General features: G+C 38.7%; 1 pseudogene; it reads right to left on the bottom strand.

The window, feature by feature from the left end:
- The window catches only part of LOC133876137 (probable LRR receptor-like serine/threonine-protein kinase At1g56130), a 49,230-nt pseudogene extending 30,159 nt beyond the window's left edge, over positions 1–19,071 (bottom strand).
- Positions 19,072–19,506: the final 435 nt, after the last annotated feature.

Here is a 19,506-nt window from a genome sequence, read left to right as displayed (position 1 = left end):
AAATCCCCCCTACCAAACTAATAGGGCGAAAATCTCTCACATCCATGGCACCAATCTTCTTAGGAATCAGAAAGACAAAAGTAGCATTAAAGCTCTTTTCAAACTTGCCTAGAGCATGAAATTCTACAAAAACAGCCACAATGTCAGTTTTTAAAAAATCCAAACACTCCTGAAAGAAAACCAAAGTGAAGCCGTCAAGACCTGGCGCCTTATCTCCATTCAAATCCCTGATCACAACCCGCACCTCCTTCTCCTTAAATGCTCTTTCTAGCCAAATGCTTTCATCAATGGATAAGAAAGATAGGTCCTCTACCCTAGGCTGCCAAGAACAATAGTCAAAGTACAGGTTGTTGTAATATTGGACTATATGCTCTTTAATCTCCGCAAGATTCCGGGAAATTGTACCATTAATACTCAAAGAATCCACTTGATTGAATTTACGATGTGAGTTGGCCACCCTGTGAAAAAATTGTGTTCTTGTCCCCCTCCTTCAACCACAAAGCTCTAGATTTTTGCCTCCAATTCATTTCCTCAAAAAGAAGACTCTTCTCCAGCTCTCTCGACATATCTACCTTTCGAACCTTTTCGTCCTCCTCTAGGCAACGGCATTCTTCAACTAAATCCAGCTCTCGAATATCCTCCAATAATTCTTTCTTCTTCTTCCCTATATCACCAAACACTTCTTCAATCCATTTCTTCAAATATGCCTTCAAAGCCTTCAATTTATTAGCCAAAATGAAACTTGGCAAACCATAAAACTCATAAGACATCCACCACTTTTTAACCTGCTCAACAAAACCCTCATATTTCAACCACATGTTCTCAAATTTAAAATACCTATTTCCCCCTCTTGGTTCCCCACAATCCAATAACAAAGGAAAGTGATCGGAGAGGAGTCTTGGCAATCTCCTCTGTGACTCTTCAGGAAAGCGCTCCTCCCACACTGGAGAAACTAAAAACCTATTGATTCTAGACCTTATTTCATCTTCTTGATTATTTGACCAAGTAAATTGGCCATCTTCAAGGGGTAGATCCACCAAATTATGCATGAAAATGAAGTCTAAAAACTCTTCCATAGCTGTAGAATAGCCGGCACCACTAGACCTCTCACTAGGAAAACAAACCACATTAAAATCCCCTCCAAATACACCAAGGCATCTCCCACCAACTCATCAATCCAGCTAATTCAACCCACAAATCCCTCCTATCCCTGTCATCATTTGGACCATAAACCCGCCCAAAAGCCCAAACTACATTATCTCCAGTGTTGCGCGAAGAACAAGCAACGGTGTATCTACCTACACATTCCTCCACTTTCTCCACCACCCTTCTATCCCACATTAACGAAATCCCACCTGACGCTCCATTGGCACCCAAATAGCACCAATCAACATGATAGCAACCCCATAAACTTTGCACCACCTCCCTTGAGATAACTGCCATCTTTGTCTCCACCAAGCATACAATATCAGCCTTCCAATCCCTTAGAAGCCCTCTAATCTCCAATCTTTTCTCAATCGCATTAAGCCCTCTAACGTTCCACATTAATATTTTAGGCGTCATATAAGCGAGATGAACCCCTACCCTTATGTCTGCCTCTATCAGAATGAACCCCTTTCTTCTCATAGTTAATGGACCAAGCCAACCTATTTAATTCCCTCTGCCCTTTCACCCCTTGTGCAAACAGATAATTAGTCTTAGGTTCTGCCAAAGATCGGTCTCTGGCAGCTTCAATCTCCTCAAACAAAGCCAACAATTTGTCCTCAAAACCACCACAAGATAGCCCTATAAATGGATAAAATCTCTTGATTCTTTCCACCACCCAGCTTCAATCTCCTCAAACAAAGCCAACAATCTATCCTCGAAACCACCACAAGATAGCCTTATAAATGGATAAAATCTCTTGATTCTTTCCACCACCCATCTAGGTGACACCCTGTGCCCGTCTTCACCTTCCACTACCAGTGGAGTAATGACCATCGGCTCACTTCTCTCTAACTCCCCATTACCATCCCTTACTTTGTCTTGAAGCAAAAGGCCTTCAGGAATATGATCTAGCAAATTCAAAGAACATTCCAGATGAGCTCCCTCCTCAGCCACCACGCCATTAAAAGAAGACCCAAACTCCATTTTGTCTCCATTTTTTGTGGTGCGCAAGAAGAACAGATTCGACATCTGAGGTGTATCTTTCTATGCTTTGAGGCAGCTTCGAGCTTAAGGATTAACTTAGGAAAATCAGAAGTTGTTCCTATTGATGCGGAAGAGGATGTCAATAGGTTGGCTCACCTACTTGGATGTCGGGTCGCGTCTTTGCCTTTGACATACTTGGGTTTGCCATTCAGTGCGTCTTACAAATCCGTATCTATTTGGAATGGTGTCATTGAGAAAATGGAAAAGAGGTTGGCTGGATGGAAGTGTATGTATTTGTCAAAGGGTGGGCGTTGTTTCCTATTCCAGTGAGGGTGGCTAATCGTTTTGATAATATTCAAAAAAGGCTTTTCTTTGGGCTGATATTGGAGATGAGGCCAAATTTCATTTAGTGAAATGAAACAGGATTTGTACTCCTTTGCATTTAGGTGGGTTGGGAGTTCACAACTTCATCCAGTTTAGTCAAGCTCTTATGGGTAAATGGTTGTGGAGATATGGTAGGGAGAGAGAGGCTTTATGGTGATTGGTGATTGACGCAAAATTTGAGAGCCTAAAGGGTGGGTGGTGTTCAAAAGAGATGTCGGAATCCTTTGGAGTGGGTGTGTGGAAACATATTAGGAGGGGATGGGAGAAATTTTGTAATTTTGTTTGTTTTGAGGTGGGGGATGGGTCACATATTAGTTTCTGGCATGATTGGTGGTGTGGGGATAGATCTTTGAAGCAGTGCTTTCCAGTATTGTTTAGTATTGTGAGGAACATAGATGCAATGGAATGTTCTTTTTACAAGGCAAATCTAGGATTGGGAGATAGAGATGGTTCTTTCTTCCTTCGAGCGGATTTACTCTACTTCAGTTCAACATGGAGAGGGCGACAGGTTAGTTTGGAACCCCTATAAAAGGGGTTTTTTTGAGGTGAGATCCTATTTTGAAGTGCTTATTAAAAAAAATGGCCTATCATTTCCGTGGAAGAGTATTTGGCGCGTTAAGGCTCCAACTAGGGTGGGTTTTTTTGTATGGTCAGCAGCTTTGGGTAAAATTTTGACGCATGATAACTTGCGTAAGAGGAATGTCGTAGTGATTGAGTGGTGTTGTACATGTAAGAAGAATGGGGAGTCTATTGATAATCTGTTGCTTCACTGCGAAGTCGCCCATGATCTTTGGAGTTACATTCTTATCTTATTTGGGGTAGAGTGGGTGATGTCATGAACGGTGTTGGAGTTGTTGATTAGTTGGGGCGTGTCGGTTGGGTATGGTCGTGCTAAAGAAGCTTGGCGATTAGCTCCATTGTGTTTATTGTGGTGTATATGACAAGAACAGAATGCTCGGCTCTTTGAAGATGTAAAGACATCAATGGTGGAGCTACAAAAGCGTTTGCTTAATATGTTATATATTTGGATAGCATCCCATCACTGCTTGAATAATTTTACCTTTGTAGACATTTTAAATTTATTCTCTTCTCATCCTATTTAGGGGCTCTCTTATATACTTATCGTGTATAAGGGTTGTGCCCCTCTGCACTTTTAATGAATTGAATTACAATTACTTATCAAAAAAATATATATATACTTACAGATTCCAGAACCTCGGTTGCAAGGGAAGTTCCGCTGAAGACAGTTCAAACTTGAAGGGAAACCACTGAAAACATAAAAGAATTAAAGACAAGGAATATGACAATATTGTTGCACATTAATTGACAAGTTAATTAAGCAGCTATTTCAAATTGACCTATATGTCGCCATTGGATTAAGTAATCATTCCTATAATGAGTAATGAGCAATAGTGCCATGGTAAAAGGTAAACAAGCAGGGACTCATTAAATTTTCTTTTTCTAGTTCTTAGGCATAATAGATGGTATATAGATTTGTTATACTGAATTATTTCATTTTTGCCACAAATTCAGTTAACAACAATATTAAGTAATGTTATGTTTTAGATTTCTCTCATTATTTGTTGGAAAGACTCAACAAACACTTGGTAACATTTTCTTGGGATCTTTTAGATTATGCTTATATGTTGAAAATGGTCGACTCTATATTTAGGAACTCTTGAGAATTTTGATGGCTGTTGTAGATGTTGGGTAATTCATTTGTAAGTGGTTGAGTTCTAGATTAAACTCACCATATTAAGCTTTTGGATTAACTGGGGTCTAAATATATTATATTATGTCGTCAAATAAAGAACTCCCAACATTAAATTTCTAGCAATAAGTTGTGATTCAAGCTGATAAATAACATCATTAATGCTATCTATGAATGGGTTGGAAGAGGAGAGGAAGTAAAGGGAAGACCCTCGAAGATTTGGTGAACAACTTGAAGCAAGGTTGGTGATCTGTAAGAAGGCAGCTGTGAATGGCAAGGGTTGGTGGCATACCAGCACCAAACACAACCGTAGGTCAAGGTTCCTGAGGGCAACTCCAGGAACTGTTGCACAGGAAGCACATTTGGTGGATACTTATTTGGTTAAAATGGGGTGCTACTTTAAAACTTTCAAAAGTGAAGATGAAGAAGGGGGAATCCAGTTGAGAACATGCATTCTCATGGGACTATGCAAATAAGTACTCAGACAAATTTCCTTGAATTCATCCACGCATGCCAACAAGGATCACAATTGGGTTTGTAAAGATTGGCTGCCCAATAGTTAAGGAAGGGCAGTGTGTGCGACCTGGTCTCATGAAGATCATAATAATGGTCACCCCAATCACAAAAAGCACAGATTTAATCTCCTAAGTCATTCAAGCAGATTCAAGCATTGACGGACGGATAGAGTATCAGAAGGCCTAAAGGCATGGTGACAAGGGCTCACTTCCTCAAGGAAAGAAATGTAGAAAATAAAGAACGGAAAGGGAGAGAAATTCTTATTGCTTGTAATAGCTTCATACAATTGTATAGGTTTAGATAGAAGAAACCTATAGACTAATATGGAAAGAAATAAAGACAATATTACAATCAGAATAAATAAAGAAGAATCATAGTATGTCGGTAGTTTCCATCTTCAACACTGTCTCTCAAGTTGAGGCATAGATGTCTCGCATGCCCAGCTTGGATAAGGCTGAATGAAGAATACTACTAGACACACCCTTTGTCAACATATCTGCCAGTTGTTCTCGTCTTCACATATGGTGAGCAGATAATACCTTCTCAGAGTTTTTCTTTAATAAAGTGTCGATCAATTTCATCATGCTTAATTCGATCATGTTGGACTGGATTATGAGCAATACTAATTGCTGCTTTATTGTCACAATACAATAGTATTAAGTTCTTAGAGTCAAACCCAAGCTCAATCAAGAGTACTTTCAACCATAATGTTTCACACACTCCTTGAGCCATAACTCTAAATTTTGCCTCTGCACTAGATCTGACAACCACAAACTGTTTCTTGCTCCGCCATGTAACCAAATTACCTCCCACAAATGTGCAATAACCTGACGTGGACGGTCAATCCATAAACAAGTCAGCCCAATCTGCATCTGTATAGGTTTCTATTTTCAAATGATCATGTTGAGAAAACAATAGCCCCTTACCTGGTGAGGATTTTAAGTAGCGATGAATGCGATAAACTGCTTCCATATGAGGCTCTCTTGGAGAATGCATAAATTGACTTACCACACTAACCGCATATGCAATGTTTGGACGGGTATGAGATAAATAAATCAACCGTCCAACCAATCGCTGATATCTGCCCTTATCCACCAAAGGGCTCTCACTACCTTCTCTCAATTTAACATTTACCTCTACTGGATTATCAGTGGCTTTACATCTGAGCATTCCTGCTTCCTTAAGAAGATCAAGTATGTACTTTCGTTGGGAGATAAATATACCATGCTTTGACCTTGCTACCTCAATGCCAAGAAAATACTTTAGACTCCCCACGTCCTTTATTTCAAGCTCGTTAGTAAGACGGTGTTTTAAGTTCTATTTAGCATCATCATCATTTTCTGTTAAGACAATATCATCAACATACACAATTAAAGCAGTTACCTTTCCTTGAGATGAATGCTTAATGAAGAGTGTATGATCAGCCTAACTCTGCTTGTAACCAAATCTCTGCATAGTTCAGAAAAACCGCTCGAACCATGCTCTTGGAGATTGTTATAGGCCATACAAAGCCTTCTTTAGTTTGCACACTTTTCCCATTGAGGATGAATCTTCCAATCCAGGGGGAATTTCCATTCATACTTCTTCTTCTAGGTCTCCATGAAGAAACGCATTTTTCACATTAAATTAATGTAGAGGCCAATCCAAGTTTGCAGCTATAGACAGTAGAACCCTAACTGAATTCATCTTTGCTATTGGAGCAAATGTTTCCTCATAATCAATCTCATAGGTAAAGCTTTTTGCAACAAGTCTGGCTTTGAATCGTTCCACAGAACCATCGGCCTTATCCTTGATAATGAACACACACTTGCAGCCAACAACCTTCTTTTCATTAGGTAATTTAACCAAATCCCAAGTCTTGTTTTTGTGAAGAGCTTCCATCTCTTCTTGTATCGCTGTCCTCCATTTTGGATCACTAAGTGCCTTCTGTAGATTTCTAGGGACAGACACAAAAGACAATTTGGATACAAAGAAACGATATGATGAAGAAAGGTGTTGATAAGGAACAAAATCAGAAACTAGATGGTGTGTACATGACCCAACTCCTTTGCATTGTGCAATGGGTAGACTCGTATCATTGACAACAGGTATTACATAATTCATATAAGAAGTAGTAGTATTACCTAAGCCAAGATCAAATGTTTGGCATGTAGCATCAGGAATGGACTTATTTTTCTAGCATCTGGAATAAACTCTTAACTCTTCCACAAGTGACCATCGCAACTGTGGAAGTATGATGGGCTCAAGGCATAGTTCCTCCACCTATGCGGCCCTGATGACCTTGGGTAGGATGGCCATGAAATCTCCAACAAGTCTCCCAAGTATGTCGCGACCTATTACAATGGTCATAGAATAATGTCTCTGTCATCTGAGGTCGCATCTGCTATTTTGCCACTATCTCGAACTCTAAAATTATCTCTCGAAGTGCGTTCAAATGTACCCACAAGAGCATATTGGGTCTGTGAACTGGGATGAAGCACGGTGCTACGACGACTCTCCTCATTTTGAATGTATGAAAAAACATCTTGTAGTGATGGAAGAGGTTCCTTCCCAAAAATCTGAACCCGCACAGGATCATACTCTGAATTCAATCCTCTCAGGAACTCATAAATGCGTTCCTCTTCAATCATCTTCTTAATTTTAGCAGCATCAGCAACACACTCAAGTTGCAAATTCTGATAATGATCTAACTCCTGCCACAAACTATAGAGCTTATGAAAATAAGTGGCTACTAGCCAATCACCTTGGGTTAGTCCATGGATCCATCGCTTCAAGTCATAATTCAGTGTAGAGTTCCCCACTTTGGAATATGTCTAAGCAGCAGTATCCCAAACCTCTTTTGTCGTACAAAGAAATGAGTAGAGGCTATGCAGGTGATTACTTCTATCTATATCAAAAGAAACCGGATAAGGCAGGGTGACTAACAAGTCAGTTGTCTACAATCAAAGAATATGGAAGCCTTTCCTAGATGGAAGGAGGTGTAAATGACGAAAATGGCCAAGATTTGGTGGAATCTCATGGAAACAAAGTAAGATATGGAAGCCTTTTCTAGATATACAAGGCAACATGAATGGAAAAAGTGGCCAAGTTTTGGCGAAGTCTCGCAGAAGCAAAGCGCCATGGTTGTAAGCTCAAGGATATTAGATTAAGGTTGTGAACTTGAAAGGCTAACCAACCACAACCTATGAAATACCTTGACTTGCACTTTGGAGATTTGAAGCATAAGTATAACTTCACGATAGCCAATGTAGACGATAATGACTTGGTGTAGGTGATATAGAGTTCATGAAGCAAAAGAAGGTTATTTCCATGCAACATCTAGATGCAATCAGTGTCATTAAGGGAGAGTGGTTGGCATTGGTTCCAATGATATTGAATCAACCCAAAGGAGTTGAGGTTTAGGGCCTTTCGACATATCATATAAGGACACCACTGCCTTCTCAAAATATGAGAGTCAAGATGGAAGAACCTATGCCATTTTGTTGAAAACAGCGGGAAAGGCCCATCTCTCTCCTATAGAATATTAATGAATAGGTAAGTATGGAAAGGTGAAGATGCTTTGACTTTTCAAAAGTGGACATTCATTTTGGAATATCCCAAAAAGGAAAGCAAGATAATCATTTTTGGGATGGAAGGAATATGAGTAGCATTTATTTAAATATGCCATAATCATATTATACAGCAGCTATATCTAATAGTTAAATCTATTAAAACATTATATTCTCAAAGGAATACAATGACTTTAAATTCAAAATATTGGCAAGGCCTCAAGAGCAAGAGTACAATAAGACATAAGATTGTAACTCAAATTCAAGTGATTATCACTACGGCTGGCTCGTGCAATACAAGTACAAAATAATATCAAGAGAATTACCTGCTGTTTGAACTTCCTAATGTGAAGTTGTTGGCAACTAAATTACTGCATAATGTACCCCATGAAAGCTCAACGTTAGTTTTTTTATTAAATGTACACCTAATATGAGACCATGTATAAAATGAAAGTTTTTGTATGATTTTAAAAAGAAACAAGTTAATGTAGAGCTAGCAGATCATACCATTTCAGAAAAGTACGTACATAGAATACTAAAGTAGGCAAGTGAAAACTAGAAGATAACTAAATATAACTGGCAAAAAAAACATAGAGTTGTAAACTTTGTTCGTTGACCCAAGAAGGAAAGCTCCCACCTAAATTATTGTATGACAAATCTCTGCAAGCATATCATTGTGAAAATGATAAGTACATGTTCCAGTAAACATAAACACCATGGTCAGAATCATTTAAAGTCTAGTCAACCCATCTAAACTTTTGATTATATAGGCACTGCACTAATTCAAATCCAAAACCCCTATTTCTCCATGTTTCCAGATAAAGCATAGCTAGAATGACACAACTATCCAATTTTTTGCAAGGAAAAAAGTTTCAAACAGACCAATTGAATAAGCTATAAGAGTAAGGGTGTACCAAAGAAATTCAATGAAGTTCAACTTCCACATAGATGTATAACCCAAGGTTTTAAAATAAACTGAGATAAGCCACTTAGAGGTCAAAGTATTCACTTGAATTAACCTTCAATTTCACCTTGCAATTTTTATGTTGAAAACTACAGCCTCATTCTGTTGCATTTTAATTTGCTTTTTATTTTTAGAAGAATCATTAACCAAAAAGCAAAATAGGGCAAAAGAGAGAAATATGATCAGATGCCAATATTTTGGTGCACGTCTACATTTGTAACTCATCTCTCCTAGTGCAAAATTATCTTCTTTTGTCCCAGGTGTTTTTGTAGCTAACTACGACTATTAAATCTTCAAAAACTAGCATATGTGATTTCTAGCATTTGGTACCCATGACTTTTCAACAAAAAAGCACAGCAGAGATGAATCATAGTGTCAAGAAGGCATCATAGCTTGTAGTATCCCCAATTAGGACGGAGCCAATTTTTAGACTTTGGGGGGGCCAAATTGAAAAGAAAAAATTTGAGGGAGCTAAAACTAAAAAATAAAGGGTAAAACTTTTTTCTTTTTTTTTATTTTTCTTTTTTTTGGAGGAAAAGCTTGGGACTTGGGGGGGCCATGGACCCCCCAAGCCTTCACCTAGCTACGCCCCTGTCCCCAATAGATGTAATATTATACTCTCTCCATCCCATGTTATTCGTGTTAGTAGATTTGATGGCTTGATATGTGCTAGATTTGTGCTACCATATTTAGTCCAAACTATATTTAGAAGTATATATTGTATAATTTGGTAGGGCTTATTCTTACCTTGTATATATTTATTCTTTCCTTTGCAATGGCTGATTTCCAGCCTTGTAATGGTCGACAGTCTCTATATAATGAAAGTTACTCTCACAAGGAGAGGATTCAAACCAAATCACTATTTTGACATGGTATCGGAGCCCTAATTTTCTCGGCTTGGATGATTTTTTTTCTGTTTTTTTTTTCTGGGTATTGGCCAAAGTGTTTCTTGGAATTTTTTTCCGGTGGTGTTTGGTCGACTGTTTCTAGTGATTCTCTTGGTTACTCAACCGTTTCTGGTTTGATTTGGCTGTCGACGTTCGGTGGTATGGTGCGTTCTGGTCGGCATGAAGTCTTGTGCGTGGGTATGGTCTGCAAGCATCTGACCGTGGTATTCACTTCACGGTCTGATTCTCAGCAGAAATGTGGTAGGGGTGAATCAAGTTTTCTCTGTTTGATTGTCATATTGGTACACTTTCGGTCTTGTGCAATCTTGGAGTTTTTTTTCGGTCTCAGGTTCTATTTTTCCAGCTTATACTTTTGGTGCTGTAATATTTTTTTGGGTCATGTTGACTTTGGCAATTTGGTCTTGCGTGGGTGCTGTTGGGCTATGTTTATTGGGTTTTATTGTTGCTGGGTTTTATTGGCTATTTGCTCTAGAGTGGGTGCTGTTTATTGGATTTTATTGCTACTGGGTTTTATTGGCTATTGGGTTTATTGCTGCTGGGTTTTATTTTGCACCTATAAGTGATTTGGGCTGTGGTGACTTGGGTCAGTGTTTCTTCTGTCCATTTCCTTTTTTGTGGTTATTATTATGTCAGGAGAAAATTCTATTGTTTGCCTTACTGGCAAGAGTTATGCCAGTTGAGAATTCCAGTTCCGGATGTTTGTGAAAGGGAAGAAATTATGGGGTCATTTGGATGGGTCTTCTACGGCTCCAACTGATTCCAAGGAACTTAGTTCTTGGGAAGGTTGGGATGCCAAAATTACTTCCTAGCTACTCAGTTCTGTTGAACCTCATATGATCAACAATCTTCATGGGTTCACTATTGCTAAGGCGATGTGGGATTACCTTCGGCGCATTTATTATCAAAATAATTATGCCTGAAAGTTTCAATTGGAGCTCGAAATCGGCAACTATCGCCAGGGGAATCTTTCTATTGAGCAATTTTATTCCGGCTTTATTAATTGATGGAATGATTATTCTGGATTGGTGCATTCTCAAGTTCCCAAAGCAGCCTTAGCAGCCCTACAAGCGGTTCACTCTGAGAGCTAGTGGAATCAATTCTTGATGAAGCTCCAACCTAAGTTTGAAAGTACACGTACTGGGTTAATTAATCCCACACCTGTCCCATCTTTGGAGGTTTGTTTGGGTGAACTCTTGCGTGAAGAAGAACGTCTTGCCTCACAGCTTGGTTTGCTCAAGATGCTGGTGATTCTAAGATGGTTAATATGGCCTACGCGGCTCAAGGCAGAGGACGATCCAAATCTTTGCCACAATGTTATAAAAGGAATTTGGGCATATTTCAAAACATAGTATGAAGAAATTCAGCAATTATTGCAAAAAGATGGGTCATATCATCAGGGATTGTCCTGTCCGTCCTCATAATTGATCCGCTCCTGCTTTTCATACTGCTGTTCAAGCCACTTTTATGCCTCCATCTTCCGCACAGAACGTTGTTCAGGGTTCTTCTTCCAACATTACTCCCGAGTACGTTGAACAGATGATTATTTCAGCCCTTTCTGCTCTTGGTCTCCAAGGTAAGACACATCTTCTTACTTCTCCGTGGTTAATTGACTCTGCGGCTTCCAATCACATGACTGGCAGTCCGACAGCTTTACATGATGTTTGTAAGTATGATGATAAGCAGCATATTCAGATCGCCAATGGTAGCACTCTTCCTATTACAGCAGTTGGAAGTCTTGGATCTTCCGTTACTAATGTTTTTGTGTCTTCTGATTTATCTGCTAATATCATTTCGGTTGGACAATGAGTCGAAGAAAATTGTTCTATTCATTTTGATCATTCTGGTTGTTGTGTGCAGGATCAGGTGTTGGGACAAGAGATAGTGAAGGGGCCTAAAGTGGGGCGTCTTTTTCCTCTTCAGTCATTCTCTATTCCTCTTCACTTTCTGTTGGTTATTCTACTATTGTTAATAATAATAGCCAATTGTTGCATAAGAAATTGGGTCATCCCAACTCTGTAATCTTGACACATCTTATGAAACATGGTTATTTGAATAGTACAAATGAGTTTTCTTCATTGTCATTTGATTGTGCTCCTTGTAAACTTGGCAAAAGAAAATCTTTACATTTTCCTCTGCAGGGTAGTCGTGCTTCTACCTGTTTTGAAATTATTCATTCTGATGTTTAGGGTATAAGTCCTGTTATTTCTGATGCTCACTACAGGTATTTTGTGACATTTATTGATGATTACAGTCGTTTCACGTGGGCCTATTTTCTTCGTTCTAAAGCCGATGCCTTCTCAATCTTCCAAACTTTTGTTGCCTATGTAGAAACCCAATTTTCTACCTGTCTTAAGATCTTACACTCCGATTCTGGGGGAGAATACAAGTCGTATGCTTTTCAATCTTTTCTTCAACAGAAGGGTATTCTCTCTCAGCGTTCGTGTCCTTACACTCCTCAATAGAATGGCGTCGCAGAGCGTAAGAATCATCATCTTTTAGATGTTGTCCTAGAAACAAGCTTAACTCTCTTAGCACATTAATCTCTTTCCAATAGGTATTGGGCTGATGCCTTTGTCACTGTCGTGCACATCATTAACCGATTGCCAACACCCATCCTTGCTCATAAGTCCCCATTCTTCAAACTTCATTCTACTGAACCTAATTACCAATCTTTAAGAGTCTTTGGTTGCCAATGTTTTCCTCTACTTCATCCCTATAATGCTCACAAACTTGAGTATCGTTTCAAACCATGTGTGTTTCTTGGTTACAATTTTGCAGGCTACAAATGCTTGGACCCTATTACTAACAAGGTATATTTTTCAAGGTATGTCATCTTTGATGAAACTTCTTTTCCCGCAAAGGATACAGCCACTTCTCAACTTCCATCCAAGCTCAATGCTTCAGGTGATTCTCCTTTCTCTATATCTCTTCCTATTCCACCTATTACTGCTACTTCTCCACCTAATAATTCTAGCTCAGCACCTATTCGTGCCCCTACTGCCTCTGTGTCTACTGATACCATAGATAGTCCTCTTGATGCTATTCCTCCAATTCCTTCTCCAACCACTACTACTTCTTCTTTAGACCTTGTCCTTCTAGTGCCTACTCCTGCTTCCACTGAGCAAACTTCTATATCCAACTCTTCCTATCACCCTATGATCACAAGATCTAGAACAGATTCTGTCCGCCACAAAACCTTTCTTGACTATCAACTATTTCACTCCACCAAGTATCCTCTCATTAGCCATCATAGCATCCTGCAGGAGATTGAACCAACATGCTATAGCAAAGTTGTATGTGATCCTTGATGGAAAGAGGCTATGAAACTTGAGTTTGATCCGTTGATTTCCAATGGTACCTAGTGGCAATGTTTAAAGATTTAAGGCCCGATTGGTTACTAAAAGCTTTGATCAACAATGTGGTGTGGATTATACGGAAACTTTTAGTCCCGTGATCAAACCTTCCACCATCCGCATTATCTTATCCCTGGCAGTTCATTTTTCCTAGAGCATTCGACAGTTAGATGTGTCGAATGCCTTTCGCCATGGCTACCTAGCTGAAGAAGTCTATATGTAACAACCTCAAGGTTTTAATGACAAGAGCCAATCTGATTCTGTTTGTCATCTTCACAAAGCAATTTATGGTTTGAAACAGGCTCCCCGAGCTTGGTTCACACGGTTATCTACCTTTCTTCTTGATATTGGTTTTAAAGCCTCATTCATTGACAACTCTCTGTTTGTTTTAATTTCTGGTGCAGTTCAAATTTATATGCTAGTTTATGTGGATGACATTATCCTAACAAGTACTCATTCATCGGTACTTGGCTCCCTGATTTGTCAAAGGCAGCAAGAATTCCCTCTTAAAGACTTGGGTCCTCTTAGTTTCTTCATGGGGATTCAAGTCAGTCGTAGCTCCTATGGTCCCCATCTCTGTCAAATGAAGTATATAACTAATATACTCAAACGTACTCATATGGATGGAGCAAAACCAGCCAAGTCTCCTGCTTTGATGGAACAGCTTTAGATGATCCTTCCATTTATCAACATGTTGTAGGCGCTCTGCAGTACTGCACTTTAACTCGCCCAGAAATTGCGTTCTCTGTGAACCTACTCTACCAACACCTACATTCTCCCACAGATGTTCATCTATCAACAGCTAAATGTGTATTACGTTATTTGAAGGGATCTATTAATCACGGTATCTGGTATACTAAGAGCTCTCTACAACTGAATGCTTTTTGTGATTTCGACTGGACTGGTGACCTAGATGATCGTCGCTCTACTTCTGGATTTGCTATGATCTTACGTTCCTACTTGATCTCTTGGAGCACGAAGAAGAAACTGGTTGTCTCACGGTCCAACACTGAGGTGAATACCGCTCCTTAACCATTGCAACTACTTAATTATACTGGCTACGAATGCTCTTCAAAGATATTCATGTTCCTCTTCCCCTAGAACCAGTTCTATGGTGTGACAATGTTGGTGCACTTTCCTTGGAGTAATCCCATGAACCATGCGCGTACCAAACATATTGAGGTTGACTATCATTTTGCCCGAGAAAAAGTCCGCAATCGAGACATTACAATTCGGTTCATTTCTACCCACGATCAGATCTCTGGTATTTTCACCAAAGGCTTGTCTTCTGCTAGATTCCTCACTCTCAAGTCCAAGTTGATGGTTGTTGCACCACCTATCACCATGAGGGGGGCCATTAACCTAAGTGACACACCAGTCGTGTCATCACCAACTGGAGATCACGATCCTCCAGATAAGGCGCGACTACATACATCAATGCAGTTGCAACTCTACCATATCCAAACGTAACAACGGATTTGAATTCAAAGGTTCAAAGATTATCAAGAGATCTTATGGTTTGCAAGATTGACAAGGATACACATTCAAATATACAAACTCTAGATAAAGATAGATGATATCTCTTATGTTCGTATTCAATTAGTATAGATTAATAGTTTGAAATTCAAATGTATTTATCTTAGTTTAAACTCTCTAGTAGGGATAACACTTATAACCAATTGTCTTATAAATACAATAGTCTGCATATGGGTTTGGTAACTTGCCAAATCCATCGCATCATCTATTCTTTCAATATTGATGGGAGGGTGCCCAGTCATAATTTATTATATAACATATATTATATTTATGTATATGTTATGATAAAGGCTGGGATGGGGAACTAACTAAGTAATGTTGGTTGCCTTCCATATCTAAAAAGAGACCAATCCACCATGGTAACAGTCTAACAGCCCAAAAGAAGACTCACTTAATGGTTGCAAACAATTTGCACAACAAGAGAACTTTTAAGGCTACTTTTGTAATGACTACTCAAAGTTAACATGAAAAAGGTAGAGGGAGAGCGATTTATTATAGCTATTATGAGCATTATAGGAAATAACCCAAGTGTAAACATGAGAAATTCATGTTGAGCAAAAACTTACAGCTCGGTGATATGGCAAATGGTACCACTCTTGTACGAACATTTACATTTAATAAAGGGGTTGTACTCCCCATTAGTAAAGCTGGTGTTGTCAATAGCAGCACCACTACATGGCTCCTCGCTTATATTCCATTGATTGGGTTGTGCTGATATCTTCCACCGTTGAAATATCGAATTTAAAGCTCTCACTGCAAAAAATAATTTGAAAGTTATGGATAAAGTTGAGAAATGGGATAAAGCTATGATCTCTATGAAAAAGCTATATTTTTTTTTTTTAACTTTTTAATGGTTAATCAATGCATTCACTCCACAAAGCCTAGAAAATATTAAATAATGGACAGAAATTTCCTACAAACCGGTTTGTAAGAAATTTCCTACAACCCATAACTAAGATTGACATGTGTCCATTGGCATGTGAGAAGCACATGTTATTTTAATAGCATGTGTTTCTTACAAGCTTTTTTAATAGCATTAATAAAAAAAAACATGTACTTCTCACATGCTTAAGGGACACGTGTCATTTTTATATGTAAGTTGTAGGAAATTTCCTACAAACCGATTTGTAAAAAATTTCTGTAACCCAGAGTCACATATAAAATTATGATGTTAATGTAAATGAAGGATATAGTTTTGTTTGGTTTTTAAGTCAATTGTGAAAAGTAATAAACTCATCTTTGAACTAGATTGGATGTTTATACATTTTCGTGAAACTAGAATGAAAACCACTTAGGTTCTTTAAACAAATAAAAAAAATTAGCTTAATTTGACTCTAGTTTAATTTATACTGTAAAAACAAATCAACAACCAGTTCCTCGTTTTTAAAACTATTTACACTATTCACAGCTTGGCTATAAAAGTCAAAGCACCACACCCTTCTTTAATTTTCATTAGGTTCTCACTTTCGAACTTTTTAAAAAAAAAAAAAAAAAATAGGGATCACTCCTTTGAAGTTTCATGAACAGTTTGTTCAATTTTGGCTTCCCCATGTGAACATTCCATTTAACTTTCAAAAATCAGAGACTCTCGGTATTAATCGGAGAGAACAGAGTTGGTTCAAAATTGAAGAGAAGAAAGTGTTGGTTGATGAATGTATGACTGTTCTGAGAGAAATTGCCTATATTTGTTATGCATAAGAGTTATTGACACGAGAGAGAGAGAGGAGGCGCACCTTCATTAGGATCCGTGGCAGCTTGTGTTTGATTTTGGGCTTGAGCAATATTAACAAGGCCAGTGATAGAGAGAGCATAGAATCCAGATACAAAATGAAACAGAAGAAAGCTATAAGGATGTGACGTTTCACTCAGAAATCCACAGGTAGAAACTGCAAAGCCATACTGCCTGACATTGCCTGTAGCTTATATCCAGCCAATAGAGACGCACAAATTATATATGAACCCCACAGTGACGGTGACCTGAAGGTCCGGCGCCGCCTAAAAAGAAAAATCTCCATATTTGGTTTAAGTTTGTACAATCTTTGCTTAGTTTTTTCAGGTGGACCCTAATCCCAACAAGAACCACCCCATGGGTGTCCACAGATTTTTATTTTATTTTTGAGCAATAGAGAATAGAGGGAGATTCGTACAGCTTCCTTGAACCGTTATTTTCTTCTTCTTGACTATACAACATTTTCTTTACTTATTAATAGAAGTACATATCCGAAAATTTCATATAATACACATATAAAAATAATATTTCACATAAAAATAATATATATTTTTTGAATATGTGAGAAGTTAATATTTTTTATTAATACTATTAAAAAAGTATATGAAAAGTTTATATTGTTAAAATAATTTGTGATTTTCACATGTTAAATAACACATATCGATATTATACATGAATTATCCATTCAAAAAAATATTTTTCCTGTAATGAAATAGCAGAAGTCTTTGGAATTTGAGTTGCTTCGCAGTTATTGGTTACAGATACATGTATTTATGAGGGCGTCTAAGCAATAGGGTATGACTTTGACCACCAACCCTACCAACCCAGCCCTCGAGTTATTGACCGTGTAATCGGATGATTGTATTATATGGATTCGGTATAGATATTATATAAAAGACAAATGGAGTAATTGGGTTGTTTTAGATGGATTGAAAATGTGGCTAATTGGACTATATTGAAAGATAAGCAATTTCGAGGATTGCTCAGGCTTTCTTTACAAACTACTTAGTAGTATCTCTTACATAAATTTTTTTTTGTACAATTTTAATAACTTTTTTTAAAATTAACCATTTAATATGTGTTGGAGAAATAATCAGCTCCAAAGACACGTGGGCCTAAGGTAGTATCGAGAGCTGAGCCCATCGGGTTGACCCGGCCAGATTAGACTTAAGTATAAGACCATCAATTATCTCCAAAAAGCCGCATATCCCAAATATATCAAAATAGACTTCTATCCCATCAAATATGGGATAAGGTACCTAATAGACATTAGCTAAAGAGAGTGTCATATCCAGTTTGGACTCTACTACCCAATTTGAATTCTATAAAGATAAGATTAAAGACTATGTGATCTAAGACTCAGACTCCTAATTAGATTATGCTCCAAGCACTCCAGTAGTTTTATAACTGTGAACTGTGAGTCTATAAATAAAACTACTACGACAAGTATTTTTTACAGGCAGATTCTCTAAGCTCTGAGATTATTGATACTCTCCAGAAAATAAATAGTTTGAACTGATTTAGGCATCGGAGTGGGGGTATGGTCAGCACCCCCACGAGCCGACGAGCCGTTTATTATTTTGCAGATTACGAGGAGAGCGAAGATCGAGGAAGGCAACGAATCACAAGGCAACACGTCACCTTACCGGAAACTGTACCAACAGTTTGGCGCCGTCTGTGGGAACGACATTGTTCCTTAAAAAAAAAATCCGAAACGGTGACTGCACGATCAAATCAAGTTTGAAATCTCAAATCGGAATCTAATCGCACCAAATCGGTGCTGGCAATATACAGACGTGGTATCATCCAGATCTACGCCCAAAAGCTCATAGGTAACAATTTTACAAGGGTGTACAGTCTCAAATTCATGTTCCTACAAACTCAACAATTTGTTCGGTGATGATGGGTCAATTTGTTTCTAAAAAACAAATCAAAAAGAAAGGAGATTTTGGGGTCTAGCAGGCCTGGTTCAGAAGGCCCAAACGGGTCAGTCCAAAAAAGAAAAAACCACAGGTATGCCTAAATCCTAACCCGATCTGGTTCTCGGTTTTTTCTTCGAAGAACCCATAGGATTTTCCTCTTTTGACGCTGGAGAACATCCCGATCTGGCTTTACTACCGGTGATTCTGAGTCAGTCGACAGAGGGTCTGCCACCACGCAGGATTGACGATGGCCTTTACTGGCTAAACGGATGTACAACAAGATCTTCAGTTTCCAGCCGATGGTTTCTTTCTTCAAGATCTTCACGAGTCTAGTCAGATCTATATTCACATAGAATTGATCCGCATCCATCTATATCGGGCGTGTTTTAACGCATATAAATCCGGCTGAAACACCTCAGTGAAAAAAGAAAGCTTCAGGTCGATTGGCTTAGGCTTGGGGAATTGGGCCTAGTCCAATTCATTCCAATGAGTTGGCCCAGACAAACAAAAAATACAAAGAGAGGAAAAGAGGAGTTGGCCCAAAAAGAAGGATAAGCCAACCCGGTCCGGTTCCTGACTTCTTCTCCAAAGAGTATCTAGATTTCCACCAAAGTTCAGAAGAGACCCTCATCAATAGGAGATCCAACAGGAGTCAAAATTGGAGGAGAGCGAAACCAGAATCTGCTCGATCTCGAAGTCTTTGACGCGGCGCTGAACCCAGAGGTCTGAGTTTGACAAAACCCAAAATGTCTCCACCTCGGATCAGCCTTCCGATTGGGTGCGAATCGGGTTGTTGTCTCGGAGA

The sequence above is a fragment of the Alnus glutinosa genome, chromosome 8 (genome assembly GCF_958979055.1).
Source record: "Alnus glutinosa chromosome 8, dhAlnGlut1.1, whole genome shotgun sequence".
Lineage (NCBI taxonomy): Eukaryota > Viridiplantae > Streptophyta > Magnoliopsida > Fagales > Betulaceae > Alnus > Alnus glutinosa.
Note: the sequence above shows the minus strand (reverse complement) of the source record. Positions and strands in the feature narration are given on the sequence as shown.